The sequence below is a fragment of the Misgurnus anguillicaudatus genome, chromosome 18 (genome assembly GCF_027580225.2).
Source record: "Misgurnus anguillicaudatus chromosome 18, ASM2758022v2, whole genome shotgun sequence".
In the NCBI taxonomy this organism is placed as follows: domain Eukaryota; kingdom Metazoa; phylum Chordata; class Actinopteri; order Cypriniformes; family Cobitidae; genus Misgurnus; species Misgurnus anguillicaudatus.
In genome coordinates this window covers 11,250,823-11,272,656 of record NC_073354.2, presented here as the reverse complement: position 1 = coordinate 11,272,656, position 21,834 = coordinate 11,250,823, and the positions used below count along the sequence as shown (strand labels likewise).

The 21,834-nt window shown below is 39.0% G+C and overlaps 1 long non-coding RNA gene across 1 annotated transcript; it reads right to left on the bottom strand.

Annotated features, from left to right (window-relative positions):
• Window positions 1-264: 264 nt before the first annotated feature.
• On the bottom strand, window positions 265-21,780 carry LOC129429390 (uncharacterized). Its single transcript, XR_012358591.1, has 3 exons — window positions 21,637-21,780; window positions 7,852-7,958; window positions 265-1,419 (listed from the first exon to the last, which is right to left on the bottom strand). It is a non-coding gene; the product is annotated as an uncharacterized lncRNA (long non-coding RNA).
• Between the last annotated feature and the right edge of the window lie 54 nt (window positions 21,781-21,834).

Genomic DNA, 21,834 nt, shown 5'->3' with positions numbered 1-21,834 from the left:
TAATGCACTTGGCCTGGTACACTGGTGTCCAAGTTCTTAAAAGCAAGTTTTCTGCTTTGGTCCACTGCCAAAAATGCTACAATGGTATAACTTCGACATTGTGAAAAGGAATCACAATTAAAAGCTAAATAAAGAACGAAAAGGAATCATGTAGAAAATAAAATAATGGGTGAAATAAAATTTGACATTTACAACGACTTACATCTGATCGTCTTAGTCAACCATCGGCGATAGCAGATGACGAACCAAACATTGTGCACCATGCCATTTGGGCTAATTATGTCATTATTTATTCATCAGTACTTGACCAGATCGAAGGCAAACCAGGGCCGTACACATTAGACAGAAGAGAGGCATGATTAGCTGTAATCATTGAATACTTAGTGTCAGAGTAAGATATGATGGTGGTCTTTTGTACCAACCATCTAAACCAAAATCAATTACATAAGTGGACACACAGCAATAAGTGAGTCAGATGATTCGTTAAATGGCCACAAGTGTGTGTGTGTTTGTTATGGATGTTGGATGGTTGTCTTATCAAAACACTCAAGTGGCAATAATCATCTGTGAAAAGACTAGCATTTATAAGCAATATAAGAAGAATAATCTCATCATTTATTATGAAAAATTATACCTCCGTAAAATAGTTTAGTTTCTATAATGACCATTGCTGATGGCTAAACAAATTCCCCTTTGGCATATGAGACAGAAAACATCAACATGAGGATGTGTGTAGTACCACACAGTTTTTACCTTTCAGATCCTAATGGTTTGTAACTGAAAGGTTGTAGGTTTCGTATGGGACAATCCACAAACTAACCCTGCAGTGTCCTTGAGTAAGACACATAACCCCGGATTGTTCAAACGGGGCTGTCCCTGTGTTAAATTACAGTAAGTCATTTTGGATAAAAAACACCTGTTAAATGACTTAGTAAAGTTAAACATGGTTCTTAAAGATACCCAGCTTAAATTTCTCTAACCAAGCCTTACTAAAACCATCTGATGATGGTTTACTTTAAGCAGTGTGGTTCACTTATAATGCACATTTGAAATGCAAAAAACTCCAGGTTCCACATTTGCATAAAACCAACCAAAATTTGTTTTGTCTTTGCAGGTATATTACAATAATAGCATATACTGATATTCAAGTTGATTGGGTTTATGGAAAATTAAAACAGCATGGGTGGAAAGTAAATTGAAACTAAAGTGAAGCAAAAAAAAGATGATTTTTTTGTTATTTACTTTTCACGCTTTTGTTATGAACATGGGTGTATTTAAAAGCAGAATTTGGTTTGTCAGTTGTGATTCCTTGAGTTCTGGGTAAAAGTCATGTCTACTCCAATATGGTTAGCAGCTGATATGAAAGCAATTTAGCCTAATTTCTTCCAGCCCACATTCTGTGCATTTCCTCCAGTGCATCTGCAACAGACAAAGACAAACATGCATGTAAAGTTCTGCTTGTAAAACCAATGTGATAAAAACAATTTGGGAGCGAATTTTTGGAGCGATCGAACCAACCACAAAATGTCTTGAATTTAGTGTGAAAACACCCTAATACAGAATTACCCTATTTTAAGGTCAATGGAAAATTCCCCCCTTCATTATATACTATTTGACACAGTCCTGAAAGTATTTAAAACATGAAATGCCTTCTAGTGTCTTCATCTCAGTTACCTACTGGCCCAATGATGATTCCTGTACATCAGAGAGACCTAACAAAAACTCGGGCTTTCCAGGTCAAGCACTTACCCCTCATGTTTTAAAGCCTGTTACAATAAAAAAAATGCAGCATGAAGTTAAAACAACTTACTATTTTATATGTATATTTTATAGTTATAACTTGTAATAAGTTGACATAACTTAAAAAATAAAGTTGAAACAGTTTACACTGCAAAAAAGCTAAACAAGCAAAAAATCTAAAATAAAATTTTCTTGAATTAAGTGTTAAAGAAAAAAGTAAATTTATTCCAAGATTTTTTTTACCACATTTGCAATGTTTTGCTTGTTTTAAGCGCAAATTCACAAAGTCTAGGTTTTAGACAAAAAAATGTTTTTGTTCTAAAAACAAGACAAAAATACTAAGCAAGAAAGTAGTTTTTGCAGTGTAAACTATTACAACTTGTTTTTGTAAGTTACACTGCAAAAAAAATGACTTTCTTGCTTAGCATTTTAGTCTTGTTTTCAGCAGTGGCAGCCGGTGACTTATTTTTTCAAGGTCGCACTATGCGAAGTTCGTCAAGCCATGTATGTAGCCTGTCGTGTGTGGCTCGTAATTTCAAAATATGTGTTCTGCGTGTTAAGTGAACCTATGTGCATCACATGTTTTGTCAAAATAAGTGCCTGCTGCAGATGCGTCTAAATGGTTTATGATAACAGAGACGCTCGCGTTTGCCAGATACTCGCATAATTTCACGCCTAATTAGAGTTTACTGTTAAGGAGTGTCTTGCATGTATTTTGTGAATGTGAGCGTCTCTTTTATCATAAACGGTTTTGATGCATGTGCTGCAGGCACTTATTTTGACAAAACACGTGATGCATATGGTTCACATGACGCAACAAACACATATTTTGAAAACACGAGCAACACACATGACACTACGAACACATATTTTGAATTTGCGCCGCACAAATTTGCAACTGAGATGTTACGAGCTGCCACTGGTTTTCAGTACCAATATCTAAAAATCTTAATCCGCCAATGGAAATGTTGAAATGAACCAAAATGCAGTCATGTGGTAACATCCACTTCACTCATTGGCATATGTCTTTGAACTTATGTTTCTAAACTGCGGTAGAATCAACGTCAGAATCAACGAGCGGGAAATTCCAACAGAACCCTGGAAGTAAAAAAAAGGAGAAAATACAGCAGACAGATGACTGCACGCTGTAATTATGTCTGTGGTTGTTATACTACATATTTTGTATACAGCACTCTAGACAAACTGTTCATTCTAGAATGAAGCGCAGATGCGGCTTGAAAACAACGTTTTAATGCACAGCAAATGGCGAAGAAACCAACTACACAACTATGTCCACGACCTGCCATTGTGCTAATATTGCTATAAGAAGCTGTTAACAAACACTTCCTCATTCCATAATGCACAGCGCAGCTGACTACGGCAAGCTGATTTAGTCCAAAAATGCGCAGTACTTTTGCAGTTAGGTCTGTTTGATCTCGAATCATGTTCTCACCACAAACGAACCGCTCCAGAGTTGGTTTGAAAGTCCGCTTGTTTGGTCCGCTTTTGGTGCGCACCCGAGTTCAATTGCTGCATTCTCACTTGCCCAAATGAACGGCACCAAGTGAGCTATCAAACTCTGGTACGATTCAACCGTGTTTAAGAATTTTTTTTCTTAACCCATTGGCATTTTTTTGCTTGTTTTACGCACAAATTCACTTAAATTTTATATTTTTTGTCTAAAATCTAGACTAATCTTCTAAGGTCATTTTGCTCATTAAGAAAATTCATCTTAGTTTAAGAATTTTTAGAGAAGGGGTTTTAACATAAGGTGGTATGGCATCTTACGCACAGAAGTCATTGACACGTACCACTACTTTAAGTGGCACTTCCGGTGTCCAGTGGCTCATGCCACTGTGTTTGTTGGCTCGTCGAGTGGCACCTCAAGTTAACGGTGGCACATGCCACTCCATTTAGTGGCTCGTCCACCAACACAGGTCAGTAAAACCTAGGTCTGTTGTATTGAGGCATGTGGCACTGACAGTCACAGATCATTACAGCTCCGAGAGTGACTTACTATGTTCATTTAATTGTGACACAAAATTACTTTTTGGTGTGTCTTTTTTGATTGTCTGGTGTTTTACGTAACTAAATGCATGAAATGAATCAAGGGCTAAATAGGACATCCGACGCTCGTTCAACAAGTATTTATAATGCATAATGCATAATATTTTGAGTGTTTTAATTTAATAAAGCACAATATTTGTCTGAGCCATGGCCGTCTAAGCGGTGTGCCTTTTCCTTATTAAATCTGTTTTTAAAATGTAGTCATTCTGAAAAAGTACAGTGTAAAAAATACTTTGCTGCCTTAAAATTTTTTGTTGAATCAACTCGGATTTACAAGTCATTTCAACTTACTATTATTTATCTTGACTAGAGATCTGTTATTATAACTACAGATGAGTTGTTATAACTTATAAAATTAAGTTGACTTTTCCCAACTATATTTTATAAGTTGTGACAACTCATCTCTGTTGACATGACTTGTAAATCTAAGTTGATTTAACAAAAAAAATACTTTTTCCATGTTTAAGTGCTATAATCGGGTCCCCAGTGCTTCTACCAACCCAAAAAACATGAAAAATAGCAACCCTGTAACTTTGTTTTGGTAAGGCTCTCTCTGCAAGCATGTGAATATATAGTTCATTCGAATTTCGTTCCCCCCATGACGTATTAAGGGGCTCTTATTATAATGATACCGCCCCTTCAACTGCGCTATCCAACCATGAAGTGGCCTCACGAGTGTGATAGACAGAGAGAAAGAAAGACTGACGCGTTTGTATTCCCTCAAACACAAACAGGAGCCTATAATCTTATAACTTGTAGTTTTAATAATCTTTCTAAAGATTGAATTAACGTTCTAAACTAAAGGATTAACCTTACCTTAGTGCAAAAGAGAGAGCGAGTGAGTGAGAGAGAGCGAGCGAGTGAGCGAATGAACGAGAGAGAGAGAGAGAGAGCAAAGCGACGGTTCGCTTTCAAGTATGTTGTTTAATATGTTTTTCTAAAGTTTATATGAATGAACACGAGGATTAATGCATTGCACGAGACAGAGTGAGAGAACAACGCGTATTTACTATCATACACAATAAGCATAAATATGTTGTTTAATGTTTATCTCAAGTTTCAAATGAATACGAGAAGTTACAAGACAGAGAGTGAGAGACTGACAGAAACGTGAATGTGTTCAATATGTTTACACAATAAACTTAAACATGTCATTTGATCTGTTTCTCTAAAGTTTAAGCAGTAAACGTGTTGTTTTATTACAGATAATTTAAATGTGCTCGTGTGGTTTGGTCAAAAAGTAAACTTCTGAGTGTTTGTAAACGTGCATTTTATTGTAACATGCTGAAAATCATTGTGCCTGTTTAAAACACTGGCAGCATGAGACCTAAAAGTCTTTATTTTTATTCCACAATGTTCCCCATCTGCTGATAAACATGTATTTAGTATGCATAAAACAAATGATTGACTTTTTAAACTTGTCACGATGGGTTACAGGAGTGAGGACGCAAGTGCAGAGTTTGTGATGTATAAATAACATTTAATAAATAAACAAGAAACAAAACACGAGAATCAAACAACGGCAGGTAAGTAAAACACAGATACAATACAAAAGACTGGGTATACACAAGTGAAGATTAGGCACAGCTGGTGATAATGAGGCAGGTAATCAACAAATGAGAGTCCAGGTGACAACAATCAGAAAACATGCAAACACACACAAAACACGGTTTGACAACCGTGACATAAGCCCCCCCTCAAAGAGTGGCTTCCAGACCTCACCCAAACATAAACATAAACAAAAGTTCGGGAGGGTGAGTCTGGGGTGAGGGGCGGGGCTTGGAGACCACGGCAGAGCCGGCAGAAGCCGGCAGGGCAGAAAGCCGGAATGAAGCCGGCAGGGCAGGAAGCCGGAATGAAGCCGGCAGGGCAGGAAGCCGGAATGAAGCCGGCAGGGCAGGATGCCAGAATGAAGCCAGCAGGGCAGGAAGCCGGAATGAAGCCGACAGGGCAGGGAGCCGGGGCGAAACCGGCAGTGCAGGGAGCCGGAATGAAGCCGGCAGGGCAAGAAGCCGGAATGAAGCCGGCAGGGCAGGAAGCCGGGGCTAAACCAGCAGTGCAGGAAGCCGCAATGAAGGCGGCAGGGCAGGAAGCCGGGGCGAACCTAGCTGTGCAGGAAGCCGGGGTGAAACCAGCAGGACAGGAAGCCAGGGCGAAGCCGGAAAAACCGGAGCAGCCATCTCGGGGACCGACCCAGATGACTCGACCCTCCTGGGAACCGACGAGGATCCGATCAACCCAGGGGTCGACTCCCACCATCTCTGGGAAACGGGCTCACCCACGGTAGCAACCACCCCGGGGAAATAATCAGGCGTGGCGTCCGTTGAGAGCCCTGAATCGAGCATGGCGGTGAACCTCCCAGGAACCGGACCAGACGACTCCATCAGCAGGGGAGCTAACTGGACCGATTCATCCCTCGCAGGAACAGGCTTATGTGTCGCGGCAACCACCCCGGGGAATGAATCGGGTGTGGTGACCGCTAGCTTGAGCCCGTCCTGGAGTTCCGAGCGATCCCTCTCGGTCAGGTCCAAGGGACATCGGGACTTCGAAGCTCGCAGATCCCGATGTCCACTACTCCCCCTCGAAGAAATTTCAGGGGAAGCTGCGTCCTTTAATGGCTGGATCATTCTGTCACGATGGGTTACAGTAGCGAGGACCCAAGTGCAGAGTTTGTGATGTATAAATAACATTTAATAAATAAACAAGAAACAAAACACGAGAATCAAACAACGGCAGGTAAGTAAAACGAACATGTAAATGTAGAACAGAAACAGACATGATGGTAACGACAATAACAATGATCCAGCAACAGGTAATACAAAAGACTGGGTATATATACACAAGTTAAGATGAGGCACAGCTGGTGATAATGAGGCAGGTAATCAACAATTGAGAGTCCAGGTGACAACAATCAGAAAACATGCAAACACACACAAAACACGGTTTGACAACCGTGACAAAACTTGTTTAAATATATAATGCTGAACATCTCTTACTAACTTCTTTCGTGAGCGAATGCAATGCCTTGTCTACAGCCCGAGCGCTTGAGACTCCGCCCACCTGAGCAGCTCATTTGGATTTAAAGGGATATATACAAAAACTGTGCATTTTTGCTCAGACCCATAAAGTGCCTATTTTAACATGCCACAATAAATTACCTATATGGTATTTTGAGCTAAAACTTCACATATGTACTCTGGGGACATCAAAGATTTATTTAATATCTTAAAAACGTCTTGTGGAATGTCCCCTTTAAGGTGAGAGCGGAAAAAAATATTATGATCATAATCCCTTGTTGAATGAGTGTCAGGTTGTCCTATTTAGCTCTCAATTCATTTCACGCATTGTTGATTACCTAAAACACCAGACAGTCAAATAGGACACACAAAAAATCATTTTGTGTCACAATTAAACGAACATATAGCAGCAGCACACGTAAGTTACTCTCGGAGCTGTCATGATCCATGACTGTCAGTGCCAGATGTCTCAATCCAGTCAGTGGATGAGCCACTAAGAAGTGCCACTCATTGAGCCACTAAACACAGTGGCACGAGTAATGGAAACCGGAAGTGGCACTAAACATAGCGGCACGTGCCAATGGCTTCTATGCGTAAGATGCCACTTTATGGTAAAACTGCTACTGAATTTTTAGATATTTGTACTGAAAACAAGACAAAAATACTTAGTAAGAAATTAATTTTTAACATAAAAATATATGCTGATTAGATTAGAGACAAGTCACAGATAATAAGAAACACACAATGTGTGCGAGTAGAATAAGAGTGCAAGAGGTTTTGGCTTTGAGATGGGGGTCTGTGGAAGGTGCCTGCCACCATACGGAGGTTAAATTGTGTGGAACAGGTTTGGTGCAGAGCAACACATTGTTGGGCACCTGTGCAAACAGCACAGCCCATCTGAGTTTAGCAACTCTCTGCTGCGTAATAGCTATCGATCATTCCACTTCACTAGACACCCACACACACACACACACACCTCTGTTTAAGGTTCTGACACAGGCTGGCAGTTAAAAAAAATCAAACAGACCTTCTGAATTACACACAGGAGGGAGGTGGAACGCTAGTCTGTCAGATGTCAGATTCAGGCTCAAATGAGTGTCTGGAACTCAGCTGGACTTTTCCAGTCCGGTGCACCTTTTAAAGAGAGAGAGGTAATGGTACCAGGGGAGGAGGAGGTCAGGTTGAAAGAACCTTCACCTGTAAGCATATTGGAAAGGGGCCAGTCGGAGAGGTCGTCAAATTTGGATCTGAGCATTTGGCAGCCTCATAAAGCTCTACATTGTGGCCATAAGAACCTGTTGTGTGTGTGCGCGCATTTTAAATAGACCTGTTGAAGTTTAACACGTTGCAAACACGAGGGTGTGGTGGATTTCACGTAAATACTAGTGGACACATTCAGCTTCACAAGCAAAATTAGCGAGACACATAACAGACTTTCCAGAACGTAGACATGTATGCTTAGAACGGACATTAAGCACTCTGTGGAGAATGTATACTTAGGTCTGTGTGGTAAAAGAGATCCAAAGATTAGACCTCTAATGCAGCCAGAGATTTCCACTATTTTGGCAGTAACGGACTGGCTTTTGACAGGTGGGACAATGACTGGCATATTAACCAGACATCTAAAGCTATGTGCAAACCGCCAGTGAATTTGTCGCTGTATGTCACCCATCTCTTTCAATAAGGTCATTAGGAGACATTCCTAATTCTAGTTGTCTAGTAACAACTATAAACAAATGAGTAACCGTTCCCTTAATATCTGACGAAAGAGGGATGACTTGAACTGCTTTATTTCCATTGGTAGTCGCTAAAGTCGATAATTTTTTGAATAAAGTTTTCTCAACTTTGTTGCATAGCTGGACATGCCCACTTTTTGTCGCCAGTGATTATGGTTATGGTTAGAGGGGATACAGCTATGGCCTATTCTCGCAAGATGTTGGGTTTAGGGTTAGGTTTGGGGGTAGGATTAGGAAGAAAACAGTGGTTCTGGCTAGAGGGGGTATAGCTACATCCAATTCTGCTAGATGTTAAATTTAGGGATAGGTCTGGGGAGAGAATTAAAAAGAAAACACCAGATCTGTCTAGAGGGGATATAGCTACGGACAAATCTTGCTGGATGTTGAGTTTATGGATTGGTTTGGGGGTAGGATTAGGAAGAAAACAGTGGTTCTGGCTAGAGAGGGTATAGCTACGACCTAATCTCACGGGATGTTGGGTTTCGGGTTAGGATTAGGATGAAAAACAGGGGTTCTGGCTAGAGGGGATACAGCTACGGCCAAATATTGCGGAATCTTGAGTTTAGGGATCAGTTTGAGGGTAAAACTAGAATGAAAAACAGCAGTTCTGGCTAGAGAGGATACAGCTCGGTCAAATCCCATGGGATGTTGGGTTTAGGGATAGGTTTGGGCATAGGATTAGGACGAAAACAGCGGTTCTGGCTAGAGGGGATACAGCTACAGCCAAATCTCGCGGGATGTTGGGTTTTGGGGTAGGATTAAGATGAAAAACAGTGGTTCTGGCTAGAGGGGATACAGCTACGGCCAAATCTTGCGGGATGTTGGGTTTCGGGGTAGGATTAGGATAAAAAACAGCGGTTCTGACTAGAGGGGATACAGCTACGGCCAAATAGCGCAGAATGTTGGGTTTAGGGATCAGTTTGAGGGTAGGACTAGGATGAAAAACAGCAGTTTTGGCTAGAGAGGATACAGCTCGGTCAAATCCCACGGGATGTTGGGTTTAGGGATAGGTTTGGAGGTTGGATTAGGAAGAAAACAGCGGTTCTGGCTAGAGGGGATACAGCTACAGCCCAAATCTCGCGGGATGTTGGGTTTTGGGGTAGGATTAAGAAAAATACAGCAGTTCTGGCTAGAGGGTATACAGCTATGGCCAAATCTTGCGGGATGTTGGGTTTAGGGATAGGTTTGGGGGTAGGATTAGGAAGAAAACAGCGGTTCTGGCTAGAGGGGATATAGCTACAACCAAATCTTGCAGGATGTTAGGTTTAGGTATAGGATGGGGGGTAGGATTAGGATGAAAAACAGCGGTTCTGGCTAGAGGGTATACAGCTACGGCCAAATCTTACGGGATGTTGGGTTTAGGGATAGGTTTGGGGGTAGGATTAGGAAGAAAACAGCGGTTCTGGCTAGAGGGGATATAGCTACAACCAAATCTTGCAGGATGTTAGGTTTAGGTATAGGATGGGGGGTAGGATTAGGATGAAAAACAGCGGTTCTGACTAGAGGGGATACAGCTATGGGCAAATTTTGCTGGATGTTGGGTTTAGGGATATGTTTGGGGGAAGGATTAGGATGAAAAACAGCAGTTCTAGCTAGAGGGGATACAGCTACGGCCAAATCTCATGGGATGTGGGTTTAGGGATAAGTTTGGGGGTAGGATTAGGAAGAAAACAGCAGTTCTTGCTAGAGGGGATATAGCTACAACCAAATCTTGCGGGATGTTAGGTTTAGGTATAGGATGGGGGGTAGGATTAGGATGAAAACAACACTCATCCGGGCGAGATTTCACAAGATTTTAACTGGAGCCGTATCCCCTCTAGCCACAATCAGCGGTTACTGTCTCTCGTGTGGCTGCAAGTCGGCCAGATTCCACTGAAAAAGACTGCGTCGCTCTGCAGGTGCTAGTCATTGGCGGTGTGCATGCAGACTAATTCCCCTCCTATATCCTTGAGATTGTCATACGTTACAGTGCAATTAATGCCACTGAACCAAAGTACGATCAATGAGAAACATAATTCGACCTTGTCAATCTGAGCTACGATTCATCAAGATGTTTTAACAACAATTAATTGACAGAGCTAATAAACTTAGAAAGGGATCTCATGCACGCACCCTTCTCTCCTCCTGGGAGACCTCAGGAAATCACAGCCGGTTTTATAGCTTTATTAATTAAAAAAGCCTGCTGAGATAACTCCCAAAGTGTCATCAAACAGAGATGAATGGCAGTTTTGGACGTTTTTCCGACCCGATGGAGAGGGGCACGTGCTGATGGATGAAAAGTTCTGCTGTCAGATGACATTGATAATGTAACTCCACTGTCAGTGGCTATAAAGAGACATAAAACTGACAAGGTGTATTGCATGCATCCCCTCAAATTCAGACACACCAATGACTAAATGATTTGGCGTAATGTTTCAACCTTTTATGTTTCCTCATTAATCAGAGGTAAAAGGCTGGACTGACACTTAAATCTGGTTTTTACAATATCCAACTGACACTGAAAATTATAAGTAGAAGTCTTAAGAATCCATTTCAAGACCTAAAATATGATGGAGAACATATGTTCATGTTTAAGACACTTCATATGTCAGATCGTAATTTAACCAGCACTGATGAGTCCATAAACTATGAAAAGAAATGTACTCCTGGCCCACTTGATTTTTTTATTTTATTACCAAAAAAAGAGATGATCAACAGTAGGCATAAAATAACTCATGGCCAGGCGAAGCTTTAAACGCAATAAGGAGCAATCCACTGAGGTAATGTTGACCTTTAAATGCAGTGATACTGTTTCAGATCTCGCTAAAAATGGCACCACCGTTAATGCACTATAATTGGTCTGTTTTAAAAGGGTCAGTCGACTGCAGGGGCTTCTTGTAAGTTATGCTTTAGGGATCACAAGACATTGAAATAAAACAAACAACATAACCATCAGCTTCACACGGAAGCATTAAAAAGGCATTTATGTTCATTTAATAAGTTGGAAGCAGGTCTCCTTCTGTAAGGCTCTAATTGAAAATGTCCGCAACATTCACTACATGTATGTCTGCACATAATGTTCATATTCTTGTTAAAGTATGAATTATTTTAAATAAGGAATTGTGTGTCCTTAATGAGTTATAAACACTTACACCACAGGGCTGTTAAAGGCTTTTACTGATTGGTTGAGAAATGTTCTATGGGTATGCATTATTTTTTGATAAACTGGTCAAATGTCTAAAAAAATAACCACCAGAGCAATGTCTGTGGTAACCGTGGAATAATCTGAATAATTGACTCGGAAAATATTGCACACCCGCGGTGTAACTACGCTTCGTGTCATGCCGCATTACCACCTCACCCTTAAAACGAATGTGTTAAAATAACATCTTGGATGTGTTCATTTCAACACATTGTTTTGTGTTATCCTATTGACAAATGTTCTAAGGGTGTGCGTTATTTTTCAGTAAATGTACAACTATGAAGTAGTTCTAGGTCTGTCGAGCGCATTAAGTGTAACTTAAATAACAGACCCGTGGACCAAAACCAGTCTTAAATTACATGGGAATATTTTTAGCTATAGCCAACAATACATTGTATGGGTCAAAATTATCAATTTGTCTTTTATGCCATATGAACATACTATTTTAACATTGACATTACTTATAAAACAAGTTGAAATTGTTTAACTTAACTTTTTGAGTTAAAGTAGCATAAAACATGAGAAAAAAATGCTGCATTTTTTACAGTGTAGTTGTATCTCGGCCAAATATCGTCCTATACTTATTCATTCAACTTATAAATCTCAATTTTAAATTGATTTAAATTGACCCTATAACTGGTTTTGTGGTACAGCATCACATATGTGTGGTAGCTAAAGAAATACATTGAAAATATAATTATTATCAACATATTTTATGTATTGAGTAAAATAATTTTAAAAAGAAGAAAATAAACAGTGAAATAGTTTTTGCTTCATTCCTCATAATATAACTATAACAAATGAATTTACAAACACTGAAAATCAAATACTTAAATCAACGGCACCCATTGACTGTCTTCCACAATAGGAAAAACAAATACTATGGAGGTCAAAGAGTGCCATCAATGGTTTGGTTACCATCATTTATAAAAATATCTTTTAGATATCAATCTGCATATAATTTAGACATCGGTTTTGCTCATCTTTGGTAGCTCCTTTGATGGCATCATAATTAAAACAGCTCTATTTTTAAGGTAACACATACGAAAGACCTGATTGGAAGCCATGCAACCTCTTTTACAGAATGCGGAAGTTTGTACAGCATAACTCTTATTAATAATTAACAGTAATTAATTCACGCCCAAACCATACAGTATGACAAAACCTCTCCCACAGAGGCATTAGTCATTCACAAATGTATCAAAATGTATTCTTGTGCTTTCTTTCTACATTCTTAGGCCGAGAGCACATAAAGCAAGATTTGAGCCTCAAAGTTTTAATAATCCTAGAAAATTTCCATATTTGACCCAGCCATGGGCTGACACAACCCAACTTAGTTTCATTTAAACCCAGCACTTCAGTTTTTCCTTATTTTACCCAACCACAGGTTAAAACATTTTTACATTTTATCCTTAATTAAGATAAAAATGTGCAACGTATTGATGATTTCTGCATAAAACTTTTATGCTGAAATACGTACTTATAGTGAATAAGACCCATTGTAAGCCCTATAAGTGTCATAACAGTTCAAAAAAGAAATTAAATGGTTAGACTACTATACTGGTCATTGTGTTGTTTATGTTAATAAGGCAGATTTGGCCTAACCAAAGTGCAATGTTTTCTTCCATCAGCCCGTGTCATTTTAATCAGTTCAGGGTCATGGCTACGGTCGGCTTGAAGGTTTGTTTTACAAGGGCGGAGGTGACACATGTCACCTTTTGCATGGGGAAACTTTGTCGTCTAACATAAACAATTGCGGTACTTTGACAGGTTCAATGATGGTAAACTAAAGTTCTAATTTTAGTCGCGACGTATGCTTAAATCGTTTCTTTTCATTTGAACTCCCTCCGAATGGGTCAATCACCTTTTCAATCTTAATTAACACATGGAGCTGTCAGTGTTTGTTTGTGTTTCTCTTTGAGGGGTTGTAATGTGTGGTTACTTGGAGTTGGTGACAAGCTCTGAATAAATCCTCTATGTCTAAGTGACTTTTGGTCAAAACAACAGTGGAAACATTAGTCCATCAGTCACAAAGTCAATGATGGAGAAGACAAGATGATAAAATTGAATGGTGTTCTAGCACATTTCAAAGTGCAACAATGCATGAAACTGCACAGGCAAATTTGTGTTCTTATGTCTCTGGTCATATTTACAGAAAAAAACGGATAATTGCAAGCTCTTGCATTGGCTGGCCAATGAACTTGACCAAAGTTACGACTCAAAGAACGTGTAAATCAAATAGTGTTGTCGTGTTGCCTGCTGTCCACTGTCACTTGTTGATAGAGACGTGACACAGAGAGCAAAAAGCTGGGTTGGCACGTCCTCAAATACTGAACAGAGCTCCGTGCAACATGCTGAGAAACAGCTGTCCTGTCTCTCCATATCGTTGCTTTTAATGTCTAACCTTTCTAAAGAGAAGAAACCTGCCAAGACCATAACAGAGCACGTTGCACTTTCCCAATAATAAAACAACTTGAACGAGTGAGCAAGAACAGCAAATATATCTTGAGATCGAAATTTGCTACAATATTTTAACAACTGCTTTCCTGTTATTATTTTTGAGTTGTTGATAAAGGCTAAAGACAAAAAAATACAATCCACAAGGACGCAGCTGGCTGAGAAAACAACCCGAAGAGGAACCTGGCTATTTTTTTCTCTGTCAACAGCTGAAACAACAGCAGTTCTTGGAGGGGAAAGCCTTTGTGTGATTGGTAATCATTTTGACGCCCAGCCAAGCAAAAGAAACTGAGCCATGCGTCATAAGGTTTCCACCTACAAGCGGCAATCTCTCTTGCAAAGCCGTGAGCCCAAAAAACACTCCAGAGAATTTACCCAGTTTTTATTTGACTGAAGAGAGCCGTTTTTCAATCCAACGTGATGTTTCTGCATAAACCTTGACATTTCGCAAGCGACGACCACGCTTTTTGCGCACTAACTATGCGTTTGAAAGGGTGCCAATAAAAGTTTGAGGCAAGTGTATGCGTTATTGTGTAAAAAAAAAGGCATGGGGGTTGGTGGTGTGATCGTACTGGCTGATGGAGAGCGCTCAGGAAGTTCACTCCTCTCACGTGGGCACTGGGCTTTTCTGGAAAGAACAGACCAACACAATAGAGCTCCACTAAAACTGTTTTCAAGGCAACGGATTTCCTGTCCTGTAGTTGTAGTAAGTGATAGACGTACAGAGATTGTATATCAGAGCGAGTGTATTCGTGCGCGCGTGAAAGAGGGAGATAACGAAATGTATACAAAATGACTAAAAAGACAAACACAGCTTTATATCTTATCAGACTTCGCCTGACTATAGTCTCTGATGATGGGAAGAAGAACAGTGAGAATAGTGTAGGTGGCAAACAGTAAATGGAGAGAGAGGTAGAGAGTCAATATTCTGCACAAACACAATGGCATGGGTCACACCCCCACCACATGGGTTGGCTTTATTCAGTTGGGTTGCTGTAGAAAAGTTTTGGAAAAGCAACAAAGAATCTTATTCTGACATGAAATAACCTTTTAAGGAATAGTTCACTCAAAAATGAAAACCAAGTCATAGTTTACTCACTGTCCCTAACCTGCATGATCTAATTCTTCTGTGAAACACAAAGAGAAGTTGAGCCGAATGGCAATGCCGCTCGGTTCAGATGAAAGGCTAAATTAAAAGAGCGCAAATGTAATGTATATTTTAGTGTGCTCCGCCCACAAACCTATTAAGGACTAGAATATATGAAAGGGGACTATCGCTATGGTATTTTTATGGTCATGTGTAAACAAAATTCACGGTTCAGTATGCACTCTGTTTTTAATCGCTTTTCGGTTCAGTTAGAGGGAAGAAATGGAAAGCATAAAATTACTTGTTGTTTATATTAACATCTGTAAACATCAACAGTTAGTTGTAAATATAGTAAAAACTGTTTACATATTTTAAATTAGGGATGTGTCGATAAATCGATCCGATGACGCTTGCTATGCTTCTCAAGGAATTAGGGTTAAAGGCGGAGTCCATGATGTTTGAAAGCCAATGTTGATATTTGAAATCACCTAAACAAACACGCCCCTACCCCAATAGAATCTGGACCTTCTGTTGATAGACCCGCCCCACACATACGCAATCCGGCATTTTATTTGATTTGATTGGCTATAAGTGTGTTTTGGTAGACGGCCCGTCTCATTTTCCAAAGCGTTTTTCAAACATCGTGGACTCCGCCTTTAAATGCCTCTACATCCAGAAGCCAGATGGCGCTCTCGTGCAGAAACTCAATATGGGCCGCAGAAGAAGAACCATTTACACACTCATCTTATGGAAATGGCTTAAAGGGACATTCCATTTTTTTAAAAAAATATGCTCATTTTCCAGCTCCCCTAGAGTTAAACATTTGATTTTTACCGTTTTGGAATCCATTCAGCTGATCTCTGGGTCTGGCGCTATCACTTTTAGCATAACTTAGCATAATCCATTGAATCTGATTAGACCGTTAGCATAGCACTAAAAAATAACCAAAAAGTTTCAATATTTTTCCTATTTAAAGCTTGACTCTTCTGTAGTTTCATTGTGTACTATGACTGACGGAAACACAAAATTTGCATTTTTTTAAGCCGATATGGCTAGGAACTATACTCTCATTCTGGTGTAATAATCAAGGACTTTGCTGCCGTAACACAATGATATTGCCCAGTGCCAAAAAAAGTCCCCTGCTATTGAAAGTAACTAGGGAGACTATTTTCAGGCGCTGCAAAAAATATCGAAACTCTTTGGTTATTTTTGAGCGCAATGCTAAATGGTCTAATCAGATTCAATGGATTATGCTAAGCTATGCTAAAAGTGGTACCGCCAGACCCGGAGATCAGCTGAATGGATTCCAAAACAGTAAATACAAACGTTTAACTATAGGGAAGCTGAAAAAGTGTAGCTTTATGGGTATTGGTTATATTGCTGTTCTTCAAATCTTTTCAGGTATTTTCATGATAATAAATAATATGTATAATGATTATGTTTGACCAGTGTTGCTTATTCAAATGCAACGAAATAAACGACTCAGACTAACAGTGATTTCAGATTGATAAGGACTTCCTACTGATCAAATGCCATTTTTAATGGTTTCAATCAAACAAAATTGAATAAATCAAAATAGAGGGAATAACAGAAATGTCCATGTCAACTTGCTAGTTTAAACAAAACCTTGCAGCATTGATGAGCTGCACTGCTTGCAAAGTTGAAATACTTTAAACTTGACACGGCATCTTAAAACCCAGCAAAAGATGCGGGACAAACGCGTAACGATCAAACTTGTCCGTCTAGCGCCTGATTACATAGAAAAGCAATTGAAAAGTGTTGCAGTTGAATGAAAAAACACGTTCGCCTTCAGCGACTAAAGATTGCATTCGGCAAACATGTGCACTGAACCAGAAGTCCTGTAATGAAACGGTCCAGTACAAATATGTGTATCATTACACCCCTAGCCTGGTCTCAAAGCACATTTCTTGTAAAATAACTTATGTAAATGATGACAAATCTAAATACATAGGGGATGTGATTAGACTAGCCCTAGACTAAAATAAATGTAAAACCTGTTCAAACTCAAAACAACTTGCACGGACATATCTTAAAATACATCAGTGCCCTTTGTTTCAGAATGCACATAAAGTAATGGTAAGGTATGTTTGTTCAAACTAGTTATATTTCCCAATTAAACTCAGGTCTAGTCCTGGCTTAAGCTAATGCCTGTCCGGGAAACCGCCCCATAAACATTTTTCTAGAACAAAGTATAGATTAAGCACTGTGTAAATAAAGAATGATACACTCAGACAACCCTTTCAAGAGAAGCCACAAAAACCTGGACATCACAAAACAACAACCAAACCATACAAACCACATTCTCGCCTTCCGCACATGGCAGGAGGAGATGTTATCATAATACCACATTAGCTCAGCTAGTGTCTCATACTGATGCCAACTATTTGGTGGGCACTCAACGGATGGCATGGTTGAATGTGTCATAAACTGCATCTTTTTTTCTTTCATAATGTTCACTGAGGTCCACTAAGCAAGATTTAAACAGTAACAAACTAATTTCTATGTGTATTTAAAAGACGTGTTTGTATGTTGTAATAGCCATATTGTTTAAAACATATTTAATCATTATTTAATATAAATAATGTGTTTGGCTTAAAGGAATAGTCTACTCATTTTCAATATTAAAATATGTTATTACCTTAACTAAGAATTGTTGATACATCCCTCTATCATCTGTGTGCGTGCACGTAAGTGCTGGAGCGCGCTGCGACGCTTCGATAGCATTTAGCTTAATCCCATTCATTCAATGGTACCATTTAGAGATAAAGTTAGAAGTGACCAAACACATCAACGTTTTTCCTATTTAAGACGAGTAGTTGTACGAGCAAGTTTGGTGGTACAAAATAAAACGTAGCGCTTTTCTACGCGGATTTAAAAGAGGAACTATATTTTATGGCGTAATAGCACTTATGGGAGTACTTCGACTCTGCGCAGTAACACCCTCCCTCTCCCATTATGAGAGGGAGAAGGGGAGCGGACTTTTCAGGCGAGTCGAAGTACTCCCAAAAGTGCTATTACGCCATAAAATATAGTTCCTCTTTTAAATCCGCGTAGAAAAGCGCTACGTTTTATTTTGTACCACCAAACTTGCTCGTATAACTACTCGTCTTAAATAGGAAAAACGTTGATGTGTTTGGTCACTTCTAACTTTATCTCTTAATGGTACCATTGAATGAATGGGGCTAGGCTAAATGCTATCGAAGCGTCGCAGCGCGCTTCAGCGCTTACGTGCACGCACACAGATGATAGAGGGATGTATCAACAATTCTTAGTTAAGGTAATAACATAGTTTAATATTGAAAATGAGTAGACTATTCCTTTAAGAAAGGAAGTCATATGCATCTAGAATGGGTTTGTAAATTATGAGAAATTCATTTTCAGTTAACTATTCCTTTAAGTTGACTTTTAGTTAAAAAAAAATAAGTTTAATTATCATGTAGTGCTTTTTATAACCACAATCAATGTGGAATAAACAACAAAACCCAAATTCTAGCAAAAATAAGGCAAGTGTCACAAAAATTAGGCACAAAGTGATTACCGAGCAACTAACTCCATGGTCCATAAAAAGCTCATCTTCGCTTGCACAAAAAGCCCTCCGACCCCCACAGGGCTGCCTGTCCTCTGTACTCTTTTAGTACGTCCAGCTAGCGCCAGTGTTCTGATTTACTCTGACTCTGAGGCAGGAGACAGCAGTTACGATGGCTGTGGAGCCCTGACAATAGTCTCGGATATGACAGGATTACTCTACGACCTTTGACCCTATCTCCATTAGGACCCTAGTGATTTCTGACCATGGGCTCGAGGGCAATGAACTACAGAACACTAATTACAGACACAAAGTGACAGGCCTGGGACCACAATGGGCTTTTATGAGGGATTAGACAGACTGGCATTAAAAGAGGGTTGGGTGCAAAAGGGCAGCGGTGATGACCAGACAGCTGTTCCTCACTCTCATATATATAATCTCCAGCTATGCTCATCTTATAATAAGATTTATAAACTGATATTTAGCATACTAAAGCAATTTAAAAAAACAAAATAATGTACTACGTCTCTAAATAAAGTATCCACCAGAGGGAAACCAATAAACCTTTCTCTTTTCTTTATTAGAAGATAAATATGAAAAAATGACTGACAGTTGTGTAAATTATTATTAAGAAATAAAAAACCTTTAAAAACAATAGACAATAAACATAATGCTTTTTGATTTATTCATTGATTCGGTGAGCAAAACTGCGAATGAATGTTGTACTAATGTGGACGGACCAGTTTTGGTAGAACAAATTTTCCATTTTACAGGTAATGGAAAATACGGCTATGTTTAGATTACGGAGCAAACACGCCCTTTAACAAAAATAAAAACTTGATTAACACCACAGCAAATTACAGCTGTATGTTTGTATGACTTTAGTACAGTGTTCGGTTTTCACTGTTTCAGCATGTGGCGGATGGCAATTACTCCAACTACGTCTATGAGGCTGGTAATAGGGTGAAACTTACAAAGGACCCTCCTCATAGATGGATGGACCACTGCTGAGATGACTGGGCGGTAAGAAGCGTAGTTACTGCTACAGGCCACATGTCAAAGTAAACACACCCTGCTCAAACAATGGATATCTGATATTAGCCTAACAGCCATATTAAAGATTATTGTATACACATTGATGTTTTAATAATTGTTATTCAAGAGGTGTCCACGGTCCAGCCTCTACTTGGGTGGCTGAGACATTAAAATATATAACTGGTGTTAAAACTGGTATGTATATGTGTAATATAAATCAATATATATATATATATATATATATATATATATATATATATATATATATATATATATATATATATATATATATATATATATATATTTTAATTATGAGTGAACTATCACTTTGGAGTGAATTGTCAAGTCTAGATAACTCTACACGTACATAAAAGACACAAAAGGAAATGTACACCTGGATTTCGTAACATCAATAAATATTTAACAATGTGTACTAGTAAGAAAGAACACGTGTGAATAAAGAGAGCTAAAAATGGGAAGCGACTGAGGTGTGAAACCGGTTTCTCAGGGCAAGCTGCCATTTTTTACATTTGGTCTGGGTTGTGCTGCCCAAACAAGTTTCTGTCAAGTACCAGAACTGAGTTGATTCCTCTATGTTATAACTTTGGACATCCCCTGCTGCCTCCATCAGTGATGCAGACATCTGTGGTGATCAGAAAGAGGATGCACAACACTTGAACATGGCCGTGACCTTTAAATTACAATAAAAACCCTCATTTGACCTTTGTGCAGAACTATGAATGATAAAAAAAATCCGATAGAAATTACTACAAATACAGTAAATATTTATACACATCCAAAAGCCACGTCCAACAGTTTACATGTTGTTTATGTTTTAGCAATATTTTTGATTAATTATTTTAGATGCTTTGATTAAAATTATTGTAGAATTTGTCATTTATAACAAAAATATTATAAAATGCTTAATATGTAAGTATTATTTTTTATTATTATTTGATTACTTTTAAGGGTTAATTTAAAATTAAAAAATAAAAACAAAAATAGGACAACAACATTTCTAAAAGAATGTTTGTTTTGTGTTTATTTTGGGTATACGTCATAGCGTTAAAAGTTAACAGTTATTATCTATTAAACTTATATTATGTATTCAGTGGCACTCAATGTTATGTTTACGTGCTAAAGTGCTCGATCTGTCGCAATAAAATGAAATGTGCAGGGGACCGTAGACAAGTCCTGATAGCCACTAAAAACGATGTTGTCTGTCCTGTGGATATACTTGACATGATGGCATACGACATTCTTGTCATAAAGCAGTCTTGACATTCATGTCACTCCTTATTAAATACATAAAATCAATCAATGCGATTTTTTTGCGGTTGCGAGTTAACAAGTGACGTTTTATTTGAGCGTATGTAGTTTTGAGAGGATCCCTTGGGGCTGTCACGGAGACGGGTGATGGACCTTGTGGCATGCTGACACTCCACCATATGATACGCCCCCTTTTCAAAACCATTGGCTGAAAGAAAATCACTACAGTCACTTTATCATAACACAGTCCTGTTTCTTCGCGCCACTAAAGTGTTGTCCAAATAACTATAACTTGTTTGATCAAACTCGTAAAATTGTGTTTTAAACAGTCTCCAAAATATCGTATTTTATTAAAAGTTGGACTAGTTTGCGTCTTGTGAAGCTAAACAATAAAATTGTCAATCCTATTGTCAATCCTACACTCCTTGTGCTGTTTAAACCCGTTAAAACTTAAAAGTTGTTCGTTTCTACAAAATGTAGAGTTTACGTTATAAACATACATTATTATTGTACATTACTCGGTTTCTTTGTAGCCCGTCACTGCCACAGTCTCAAACAGCTAAGCGGGTAACCAGATATTCAAAAACAATACGTAATCCCACAATGCACCGCTTCGTCGAGTTACAGCATTACCTCATCCCATCAGCCACCGCGAGAAGAATCTTCTGGGTGGTCGTCTAGGCAACGCGCCTTATCTG